Source organism: Acomys minous (assembly GCF_964271855.1).
Source record: "Acomys minous genome assembly, chromosome: 7".
NCBI classification, from domain to species: Eukaryota; Metazoa; Chordata; class Mammalia; order Rodentia; family Muridae; genus Acomys; species Acomys minous.
Window position 1 is genome coordinate 25,759,216 of NC_140488.1, and position 12,384 is coordinate 25,771,599.

General features: G+C 43.7%; 1 pseudogene across 1 annotated transcript in view; it reads left to right on the forward strand.

Annotated features, from left to right (window-relative positions):
• The first annotated feature begins 348 nt into the window (after positions 1 to 348).
• The window catches only part of LOC311601964 (high mobility group protein B1-like), a 125,066-nt pseudogene continuing 113,030 nt past the window's right edge, over positions 349 to 12,384 (forward strand). The window contains exons 1-2 of the transcript in view: positions 349 to 401; positions 9,074 to 9,656. The product of the transcript in view is annotated as a high mobility group protein B1-like (transcript). The remainder of the gene's footprint in view (positions 402 to 9,073; positions 9,657 to 12,384) is intronic.

The window sequence follows — 12,384 nt, forward strand, 5'->3', positions numbered from 1 at the left end:
TTACAGTAGCTAAAGGACCACCATATGGTGGTGGTGCACACCTTTAATCCCAGCACTTGAGAAGCAGAGGCAGGTGGATCACTGTGAGTTCGAGGCCAGCCTGGTCTACAGAGCAAGTCCAGGACAGCCAAGGCTACACAGAGAAACCCTGTCTCGAAAAAACAAAACAAAAAAAAAACAAAACAAATCAAACAAATCAATAGCTAAAGGATCACTTTTAGAGTAGCGATTTCTCAGTGCCAGCTGACCTAGTACAATTAGTCCTTCCCCGCCCTACCCCCTTCCTTTGACTTCCTTGATAGTTATTCCTAGTTTTTTCCTTCTATCCATGGCTGATTCTTGCCAAGCATGGTGACAAAAGCCCACGCTGCCAGCACTCTGGAGGTGGAGGTAGGAGGAATGTGACTTCAAGGCCTTCTGGGGCTGGATTGCAATAGCCTGTCTCAAAACAAAACACAATGAACTCTGTTCATGGTTGCTTCTTCTCCATCCTCTTTCTATATATTTTTTTTCTTTTCTTTTCTGATAGTGTTCCAGCCTCAGTGTTCTTTCCTGATGACTCAATGCTGCTTGTAGATAATCTCACTCATCTATAAGGCAACACCAACTCAGGCCTCTTTTATGAGCTTTGGACTCGGGGGAACAATTACCTAGATATCTCATAGTCAGCATAGCCAAAATGCATTTCTTCATTGCCCCCACACTACCAACGTGTCCCTGTTTACTCAAATGCTCGAGCCATAATCCCAAGGGCTATTTCAGATCCCTTCTTCTCATTCATCTTCACCCTCAATCAAACACCATGTCTTACCAAGCCCATCTCCTTAGTGCATCTAAACATCAGTACCTTCCCTGTCTTTTCATTAAAGGTTGCCACAAACCCTAACAGGCATGACTGTTTTTACTCTCTTCCTCTCCAAAGTACCCTCCATTCCCTGGTCAGTGGCTAAAAGTATAGAGCTTTGGAAATAAACAGCTGTTCACTTATGTCTCATGGCTGCCCTTCACTGTGACTTTAGGCATGGCATTGAATTTTTCAAGTCTTAGTTTCTTCAACTGTAAAACGGGCACAACAATCTTACCTATTTGCAAAGTTGATGCTGGAATTCATTAATATATATCTCACATGTGTGAGTGTGGGTGTGAGTGAGTGTGTATTGTACAGCACTGCGAACACAGCAAATGCGCAATAAATGATAGCAAAGTGTTTGAAAATGGGATTTAGATGACAATATGGATGTCTGTAGTAATTCACCTTCTTTGCTGAAGACACCTCTTGTCTCATGGACCTCATCAGCTGTGGCAGGGCTATTCCAGGTCTAAACAGGAAAGGTTGCATGTGTGTCCATCACGTATATTGCAGAAGACACGCAAAATGTTTGAGAGAAGCTGACGGCAGCAAGGGCTGGAAGAAGCTGATTCTACTGGCCCAACCGGAGCCAGCACATCTGGAGCCACACAGCAGAGGGCAGCAGAGTTTGTTGTGTTGGGATGAGAGAGACCTACAGGAAGAATTTAGGGAGTCTTAATCCCATATTGGAGTTCGGCTAGAACTGTCCAGGGATATCAGTGCTCTTGGGCTCCCTTTCCTTTAGGGTCTGGGGTGATGATGAGTGAGGAAGCAGGGTATCTTAAGACGAGAGGAAGGGGCTAGACTTTAACAGTGGAAGCTGAGTGAACTGAGATGTTTATACACTATAGTAATTAAAATGCATGGCTCTTACTCCCATGTCTAGTTCTGATTGGGCCATGTCTAGAAGTCTGAATGGGCCTTCTAAGGGTAGAGTTACCAAAGGGGAGGCTCAAACGGTGGACATATTTTTATGTGAGGTAGGTGATGACCATCTAGTACAGGTGAGAACTATATTTATAAGGATGGGTTACAGAAAACTCAGGAGGGAACCAGAGCTGAAGGCAAGGGAATGGCTCGCCTAAAGAGCATATATTTAGGATTAAGTGTAAACACTTAGAAACTGAGAAACAGATGTCCCTACCCTCAGAGTAACCATGTGACGCACAATCAAACGTTGTACTATCACATTTTACAGATGAAGAAATCAAAGCCTCAATGCTAAACCATTTGCCAAGGCCACACAGTTAGTTGGTATTGTACCCAGGATATCAACAGCCTGACTCTGGGACCTGAACTCCCTCTCTCACTCCCCTGTTCTTTCTGTCTCTCTCTCTTTCTGTCTCTTTGTCTCTTTCCCTCTCTCTCCCACCCCTTGCCCTCTGTTTTTTGTTGTTGTTTGTTTGTTTGTTTGTTTTTTGAGACAGTGTTTCTCTGTGTAGCCTTGGTTGTCCTGGACTCTTTGTAGACCAGGCTGGCCTTGAACTCACAGAGATCTACCTACGTCTGTGTCACCTCGCCCAGCTGGCCCTGATCTCTTTTTGTTTTTTTGCTTGTTTATTTGTTTTTGGCTTTTTAACACAGGGTTTCTCTGTGTAGCCTTGGCTGTCCAGGACTCACTTTGTAGACCAGGCTGGCCTTGAACTCACAGCGATCTGCCTGCCTCTGCCTCCCAAGTGCTGGGATTAAAGGCGTGAGCCACCACCGCCGGGCTCCCATTCTGTTTCTTGTCTATACCAGGTTTTCTAGTCATAGGCTTTTTCCACCTGAGAAGCTTGTATAATATACTCTGGGTGAGTATATAGGTATATAAAAAGAGGCTTGGGCATGGTGGCACATACCTTTAATCCTCGGAATCAGGTAGACCTGTGTGAGTTCAAGGCCAGCTTGATCTACATAGAGAGTTCAACAAAGTGAGACTGTGTCTTAAATATGATTTTTACAAATCAAATATTTCCTGATAATAAATCATAAATAAATTTATTTTTTTATTTTTTATTTTTTATTTATTTTTTTATTTTTAAATTTATTTTAAAACAATTCTTTGGTATACTTTTGCTGCACAAACCTGATGACCTGAGCTGGAACTCCAGAACCCAGATGCTGAAAGGACAAGTTGGTCTCTGGTGTCCACATGCATGCCGTGGCACATACTCTCACTCCCATAATTAAATGTTTAAAAATCGAAAACAACAAAACAAAGCTGAGGTTTAAGCCAAGGGTTAGGACTCTAGACTCTCAATTTTTTTTCCCCTATTTTTCTCCATTGTCTTGGATGGGAATTCAATTTTAGGAACTCAAATCCTGCTCTCTAAGGAGATAAAATAGAAAGACAAGACAGTTTGCTCTAATTTTCAGGTAGTCCTTTTGTGAGGTAAATGTCATAATGTTTCTCCCCAATCTGTGACTGACCTGCTGTGTGGCATTCCTACATGTGTAAACTGTCCAGTGGATGTACGGCGGGTCTGCTTCCTACTGTTGGCGTGCGTTTTGCTTTAGGCCCTTCTTTCCCAGTCAGTCCTGCCTCTTCTAGGCCACCTTCCTATACCACATGGTCAGGGTGGGTCCAGGGACAGCTCAGGAAAGTTAATGTAATCTCAGCCACTGAATAACTCTCTATCCAGTTGTTTTGTACCATACTGTTGCTTTTGGTGATTAAACAGTTGTTCTGACTCAGCATCAGTTTTCATGGAGGCATTCATGCCTCATTCAGTCAGTCAGTCATAAAACACCGAGTGCCAAACTTGAGTCCAGGTTCTAGAGATACAGAAATAAACCAAGCATGGATTGTCTATGCCCTGGGGAAATTTGGCCACTGAAATTACTACTCCTCGGTTAGGACTTGGAATCTCCCATCTTCTCCATCCCCATTGCCTTAGCTTGAGGAGCTCTCAGCTGCACCCGGTCGGCCTGTTTCCTCATCCCCACCCCCACCCCCACTCCAGCCTGCACTTAGACGGCAGCAGACAGACTCTGCCTTTGAAAACATCCCTTTCAACATGTCACATCCTTCCCCCGCTCAACCTGTTCAAAATCCTTCATTGACTCCCCACTTCCTGTCAAATGGGCTCCACATGCCTTCACCACCTGGTCAAATTCAAGCAGCTGTATGAGCTGATTCTGCCCTCCCTTCTGTACACCTAGTTTCTACATGTCCATCTGCTCCAGCACAGGAGGGCTACTGACTGACATCAAGTGCTGCCAGAGCATCCCTCCTCTCTCTCTCTCTCTCTCTCTCTCTCTCTCTCTCTCTCTCTATATATATATATATATATATATATATATATATATATATATATATATATATATACACACACACACATATATATAATCTATATATCTATCATCTATTATCTGTCTGTCTGTCTATCTCTATATATTATCTATATATCCATTATCTATCTATCTATCTATCGTCTATCTGACAAGGTCTTTCTAGATAGCCTGGGCTGGCCTCAAGCTTGCCGTCTTCTTGCACTATGGGATGACAACACATGCTGCTACGCCCAGCTTCTCACCTTTACTTAAGTTCCAGCTCCTCAAATTTTCCCTGGCCAGGAGAAGCTCCAGCTTGGGTGCTATCTCTTACAGGACTGTCCTTTCTTTTGCTCTCCCTTCTCTGTGACCTTTGGTTCACGCTCTAGCTGATGTGAGGGTCAGATGAGATGATTTCCCAGGCAAATGCTTTGCAGTGCACATGGATCTTTACAGGCACCATTTTCAGAGGCATGCATTCTCTACCAGAGAGTGTGACTCAGCGTATTACAAGACATCACGTCACCAAATTGCCGCAATATTCACTGTAGTGTATCTATCTGTATTATGCACACCATTCTAATGAGACTGGTTTGGCAAAGTTGGGTATTTGGGGTGAGGTCGCACTTCCAGAGAGGCCTGCCTCAGAAAGTAGTGATCTCTCAAGAGGTAGACCATTGTACCAGCTTTACCTCTTTCTGGCAACCTAAGGTACAACTCTCTGTGCTCATTAAGCTCTTTAACACCTGATTTTTAAAATGTATCGCTATTTATTCTGGTTCTGAATCTCTGTTTTTACTTTGTGGGTGTTACAAACCTCCTCAAAAAATCTTAGGGAGACAAGGGCATATGAAGCCCAGGCAATTAAAATATGCTTCTCCTGTCTCCATTCCCAGTGCTCAGCAGGGAGGTGGATGCCCAGGCTGGGTGAGCCTCCTCAACCTAATGCTGCAAACGGCCTTGAAGAAAAGGCAATACAAATCAGAAGCAAAAGGTCACTTCCTGCTGTTAAAGAAAAGGGCATGGAGTCTATGTCGGGCCCTCTATCAAAATGCCAAACCGTGGCATGGACTCTATTTCCTTCCATGGCTTTAATTTGTATTTTGGGGGAGCCATCAGGTGGCAAGGGATGATTCATGCTTTACTTATGTTTCTTGTTTATTTCCTTTCCTCGACCTTCAGGTTTTTTTTCTGCTTAATGTTTGTTCCGGGTTTTGACAAAGCACTGAGGTACATGACTTATGTTAGTAGCTTTTTCCCTCCCATATCTCCTCAGGAAAAAAAAAAAAAAGGAAGTGACAGTATTCCCAAACCATCTTTTATTCCATTACTGGCTGCATTGCACCTGTTACTTCTAAGGCCACCCTTTCCTTTTACAGTAAACCTCATTAAAAGAAACTCCATGAGTACCAACTGGGGATGGCTTGGGCTCTATCAGGCCTCACTTTATCTACTATTAGCAAATAAATGGCTTCAACAAATGAGCTGTGAGCCTCAAACCCCCAAACTTCTAGGAAACAAATGTCCTTGCTTGGGCATGACCATTTGCATCCAGGTGATTGGCGCTGGAGAGTCTTTCCATTTTATTAAAGTGATCTCTGAGGTCTTTGAATAGATACAATTTGTTAGCCTTCTTAGAGTTACTATGAATTAATCAAAGCAGTAAAACTCCACTTCCTTTTTTATTTTCCTCATTTATTTATGGGGAATGATATGCATGTGCCCCTGCCCTCATACTGAGCTCAGAGGTCAATTTACAGAAGTCAATTCTCTTCTTCTACCTTCTACCTCTAGCAGTCTCTCTTTCTTTCTTTTGTTTTTTCAAGACAGGCTTTCTCTTTGTGTAGCCTTGGCTGTCCTGGAACTCACTCTGTAGACCATGCTGACCTCGAACTCACAGAGATCCACCTGCCTCTGCCTCCTGAGGGCTGGGATTAAAGGCGTGCGCCACTGCACCTGGCTTAGTTGCATTTCTTTATAAAAATAACCTAGAATACAGATGGTTCACTAATTTGAAAGACTACCTCCAATTAGTTTCAGTAAATGATCTTGGACTGCATTCAATAACAATTTACTGATTTCTTTCCTCAGACATATTACTCTTGTAGGCGAAATTTCTTTCAAATTGCCCCTGTACTCCAGAAAGAACAGATCGGTGGGCTGTCCTTAGAAACACAGATGCAGTGTGCATCCTGTCTGAATTGGAACTTTAGCAGTAGGCATTCCCTCCCACTGATACAGCTACATTTTTGTGGCTTTTCCCTTTGTGGTTAAAACTATGAGCTAAAGTACAGAGTCAATATATGGCTAGGATTGGGGATTGGGTGTGTGTGGTGCTGACAAAATTGCTTTGCCTCTTGGTTTGGACCCCCTTATTTGGTGATTCTGTGCTGAACCTTTGAATGAGATAAAGAGCAGCCAGTTACCAGGGTCCATTCTGTGAACAAGGTTAGGGGACATTCTGGGATAATACTTACTGCTGAACTATTCACAGCAGCCAAGATATGGACCGGCACAGGTCCTTATCAACAGATGAATGGGTAAAGACAATGTGATGTCTAAACATTTTTCTTTATCCAACCAGAAAGAACAAATAAATCATGTCATTTCTAGGAAAAAGGATGGAACTAGAGATCATTATGCTAAGTGGCTAAATGAAATTAACCTATAATGTAAAAGACAAATATCACATGATCACTTTCATATATATATATATATATATATATATATATATATATATATGTGTGTGTGTGTGTGTGTGAGAGAGAGAGAGAGAGACAGAGAGAGAGAGAGAGAGAGAGAGAGAGAGACAGAGAGAGAGAGATGGGATTTGGGAAGAAGTAGAGGATTAGTAGAAGGGGCATAAGCAAGTATCATTGGGAAGTGGGAGAATGGAGAGATGACTCAGTAGTTAAGAGCACTTCCTGCACAATCCTGAGGACCTGAACGTGTATCCCAGTATACAGAGACAGGTTAAAGAGAGAACAGGCTAGACACAAATGAAGATAGATAAGCAAGAGGATAAGAAAAAGCCAGAAGATTAGAAAATATTGCCAGAACTAGTTTGAGGTAAGGAGAGCAATTCAGTCAGAAGCTTAGAGAAGCCAGATAGAATCCATCAGCCTGGAGAGGCATGTAAACTGGAACAGCTGAGTTGAACCAGCTAGCCAGTTCAGAGAGAGCTAGAAAGGATGAGCTCATTAAGCAGTAAGTCTCCGAGGCTGAAAACATTCTAGGCTGAGGTTAGATTGTATGGAGGCTAGAAGCTTCCAGGATTAGGCCTAGGGTAGCAGGTGGAGACAGTAAGCCTCGGAGATGACAATCAGATGAATACAAGTTACTTTTACAATATGGGTACTGCTATCTGAACCTGGGTCCTCTGGAAGAGCAGCAAGTCCCTCTTAACTAATGAGCCATCTTTCTGGCACCTCAAGGATTCTTTTTTTAAAAGAATCTACTAAGGGGAGTGGAAAGATGGCTCAGTGGTTAAGAGTGCATATTGCTTTTGCAGAGAACCAGACCAGGGTTCTCAGCACCCATGTTAAGCAGCTCACAATTGCTCATAACTTTAGCTTCAAGGGAATTTAACTCTTCTTGTCTTCCAAGGGCACCTGCATTCACATGTACATATAGATTCAAATACACACATATGAAAATTAAGTAAATAAAGAGTTTAAAAGAGGCCGGGTGGTGGTGGCACACGCCTTAAATCCCAGCACTCGGGAGGCACAGGCAGGCGGATCACTGTGAGTTTGAGGCTAGCCTGGTCTACAAAGTGAGTCCAGGACAGCCAAGGATACAGAGAAACCCTGTCTTGAAAAAACAAAACAAAAATTAAAAGAGTCTACTAGGGCTAGCTAGAGCAATGGCTCAGGGGTTAAGAGCCTCTTAACTGACTGCTCTTCCAGAGGACCTAGGCTCAATCCCCAGCACTGGCATGGTGGTTTATACCCGGCAATAACTCCAGTCCTCAGGGGATCTGGTGCCCTCTTCTGGCCTTTAGAGGAACTGCATACACAGACATTCATGCAGGTGAAATACACACATTAAAATAAAAAAAAAATAGTCTCCACAATTGAGTGGAGAGTGGGATATGACTTTCTCATGTACTCTGGTGCCTCACATTTGACCATGTCCCCTGGAGGGGGAGACCTGGTGGCACTCAGAGGAAGGACAGCAGGTTACCGAGAAGAGACTTGATACCCTATGAGCATATACAGGGGGAGGAAATCCCCCTCAGTCACAGTCATAGGGGAGGGGAATAAGGGGAAAATGGGAGGGAGGGAAGAATGGGAGGATACAAGGGATGGGATAACCATTGAGATGTAACAAGAATAAATTAATTTTTAAAAATGAAAAAAATAGAGTCTGTTGTTATCATCTTCACTGTAAATGCACGCACGCGCGCGCGCGCGCACACACACACACACACACACACACACACACACACACTGCTTTTAAAGAGCCGTGGTGGTGATCCACTCCTTTAATTCCATCACTTGGGAGATAGAGGCAGGCAGGTCTTTATGAGTACAAGGCCAGCTTGTACAGGACAGCCAGGGCTACACAGAGGAACCCTGTTTCAAGAGAGCTTTTAAAGAAAGAGTTATAAAGGAGTACATAGTCTCAAAATATAGAATATACCTGTACGAAAATGTCATGAAGAAATCATTGTTTTGCACTATGAGTATATGGTAATAAAAATAAAACTTTTTCAGTACAAAAGAGGAAGATGCGATAGACAAAAATATTCTGGGTTAATAGTAAGGCTGAGTTGATAGTAAGACTCAGAAGCTTGCGTGAGATCCTGTGGGTGAAGAACTAAGCAAAGGAGCCTTCCTTTTCTAATCTTGCCGGCCTGCTTAAAAGCCAACATAGTGACAGCCATTGCAGTCCATTGAGCTCCATAGAGTCAGTGCCAGGGCAAACGTGAGCCAGATAGGCACTGAGTGACTCTGAACCTCACAGACGAAAATCAACTAAACATGGGCAAAAGAGGAGATCCCAAGAAACATTCTTTGTGCAAACCCGCTGGGAGGAGTACAAGAAGAAGCACCTAGGTGCATCTATCAACTCCTCAGAGTTCTCCCAGAAGTGCTCAGAGAAGTGGAAGACTGTGTCTGCCAAAGAAAAGGAGAAATTTGAAGACATGACAAAGACTGACAGGGCTTGTTATATAAAAGAAATGAAAACATACATCCTCCCAAAAGGGGAGACCAAAAAGAAGTTCAAGGACCCCAATGCACCTCAAAGGCCTCCTTCGGCCGCCTTCTTGTTCTGTTCTGAGTACTGCCTCAAAATCAAGGGAGAACACCCCGGCTTACCCATTGATGAGGTTACAAAGAAACTAGGAGAGATGTGGAACAACACCGCTGTGGATGACAGACAGCCCTGTGAGAAGAAGGTCGCCACGCTGAAGGAGAAGTACGAAAAGGGTACCTCTGCCCTCAGAGCTAAAGGAAAGCCTGATGCAGTGAAAAAGGGGGTGGTCAAAGCTGAAAAGAGCAGGAAAAAGGAGAAAGAGGAAGATGAGGAAGAAGATGATGAAAAAGTTGGTTCTAGCGCATTTTTCTTCTTATCTACAAAGCATTTAACCCCTCTGTGCACAACTTGCTCATTTTAAAGGAAACATTGAACTGTAAGGCTGTGTAAGATTTGCTTTTAAGCTATACAGTGTCCTTTTTTTTTTTTATAGTTAACATACTACCAAATGTGTCTTTAGCTTGCCCTGTCCTGTCCTGGTGGTATTTATTTTCAATGGCCACTGACCTTGCCTGGTACAATCTGGGGGTTGTACCTAGGCATGGAAAGTTAAAGCAGGTGTTAGTGCACAGCACAAATTAGTTATATATGAGGATGGTATGGTTTTTTTTTCTTTTCTTTTTTTTCTTTTTCTTTTTCATTTCTTTTCTTTTCCATCTTCAGTCGTCTGTGATGCAGCTTATATGAAGATGATTGTTGTTCTATTAACTGAATACCACTCTGTAATTGAAAAACTATTTGCAGCTGTTTTGTTGACATTCTAAATGCTTCTAAATAAATACAATTTTTTTTTATTAAAACAAAAAACCCCCAAGATATCTGCAGCAACTAGGAGAGACTGGAGGAGGAAACGACTCATTTCTGCAGCCCTTGGTAAAGCAAAGAATGATCAGACTCCAAATAAATATTTCAAATACGAGCTTTTCTTTGCTATGGGCTTTGATCTCAGGGACTCTAGCCACAGGGTACTCCTGGGGTTTGTTTAAGACAAGTTGCCCACTTCTATTCTCTACTTCTACTGAGAGCAGAGAAGAAAGGTAATGGGCTGGGCCACCTTGGGCCACGCATGAATTATGAAATGACAATAGAATTCCTCCTTCAAATGCTAGGGAAATGGATTTCTCTGATCTCCTGGGAGGAATTGCAATTACCACGTTTTTGAAAAGCCCAGGGAACGTGTAACTGAGGGCTGCTTTTCATTTGGGACAGGAAGAGACAGCCACGAAGGGTGAGACTGATAAGTGAAAGGGCGTGAAGCACCATTTCCCCCTGCAGGATGCTGGGGCTGGGCTGGAGAAGATGCAGCAGGAGGTGGTGGCGGTGATTGGGAAATCCACCCTACTTGACCTAAATCCTCCCAAGGACTCTATAAACTGAATACTATTATCTTCGCTTTGAAAAGCAGGAAAGCGAGAGCAGAGAGAAATGCAGAGCCCACCCTGCTGGTGGGTTGCTGAGCTGTGATTTACATTGCAGTGCCTTGAACAGTTACTGTCATTGCGAAGACCGAGTTTGTCCTGAGCAGTAGAAAGTCAAGGAAAAGAGGTGGAGAGGGTTGTGGTAGCACAGCACCTTAAGCACCCTGAAGTGGTCTCCATGCCAAGAGTTAGTATAGTATTATAGTTAAGAGTACATCCTGGGACTCTCACAGTCTAAGCCAGGAACCTGGATCTTTAAGCCCAGGTCTGCTACTTCCTGGCTGTGTTGTTTTGGGCAAATTATGTATCTCATCACAGCTCAGCTCCTTTATCTGAGAAATGGGATGCAGGAGTAACAATCATACCTCCTTCAGGGGTTATTGTGGGATTAAATCAATACAGCACAGAATTTAGGCAATCCCTAACACCTAGGGAAGGCGGTTCCCCACTGTCTGACATCAAATGCGGAGTTCAACAGCTGGGTCTGTGGCTGGTTTGAGGTGCTTTGAGCCTGCTTTCCTCGCCCACCTGCGTTAGTAGATGCACCACTACACTTAGCTTCTGCAGGGCAGAGGATCAAATCCAGGGCTTTGTACACACTAAGTAAACCCTAGCAGCTGAGGTATATCCCTGGCGCTTGGATGAGACTTTTTGCCCTGCAAAGAAGGATGCTTTTGGTGTAAGTGAACTTTGGTTCAGTAGACAGAAAGCCACAAGGGAAAGGGCTTTGGCCCTAGATACTACTAGGTCCAGTTATAGGGTTTCAATCCAAGGCCTTTAAGATGGCATAGCCAGTGGGTAAGAACAGGCAGACATGTCTGGGACTCTCAGCTCTGTCACATTGTGTGACTCTGGGATGAGATCCTTTCATCTCTCTGCCTCAGTTTTCCCACTGGAAATGGGAATCTCATTTATACCTTCCTCATACGGGGCTTTTAAGAATTCCACGTCCCCTGGATGGGGAGACCTGGTGGCACTCAGAGGAAGAATAGCAGGCTACCAAGAAGAGACATGATACCCTATGAGCATATACAGGGGGAGGAAGTCCCCCTCAGTCACACTCATAGGGGAGGGGAGTAAGGGGAAAATGGGAGGGAGGGAGGGAGAAATGGGAGGATACAAGGGATGGGATAACCATTGAGATGTAATATGAATAAATCAATAAAATTTAAAAAAAAGAATTAACTTCATGGACACTTATAAGGAGCTAAAAGCTGTGCATGCCTGGCAGGTAGTATCATATTTGTTGATATTTCCCCCCTCCCAGGGAAACCAAGGAGATGAATGAGAAATGAAGGAAGGCTGTGGCAATCCTCTCCACCCTCTCCCTTTCCCGCCTGACCAGCTGGAAGATGCTCCTGTCCAAATGGGAAGTGGAAGCCAAAATAGCACAATAAAGGAAAGGAAGTGCTTGGGGAGCGCATGGGCTCCCACTTGCAGTCCTGAGGAATGTGCTGACTACTCAGGAACAGGACTTTGGCAGTCACTTAACACAATCGCAAGGCGAAGGGAAATGATCACGTCTGTCACCAGGGTCACTGCCAATTTGTTTAAGAAAGCGGTGAGGCTGAAAAGGAGGATATGGAGAAAGAGAGGCAC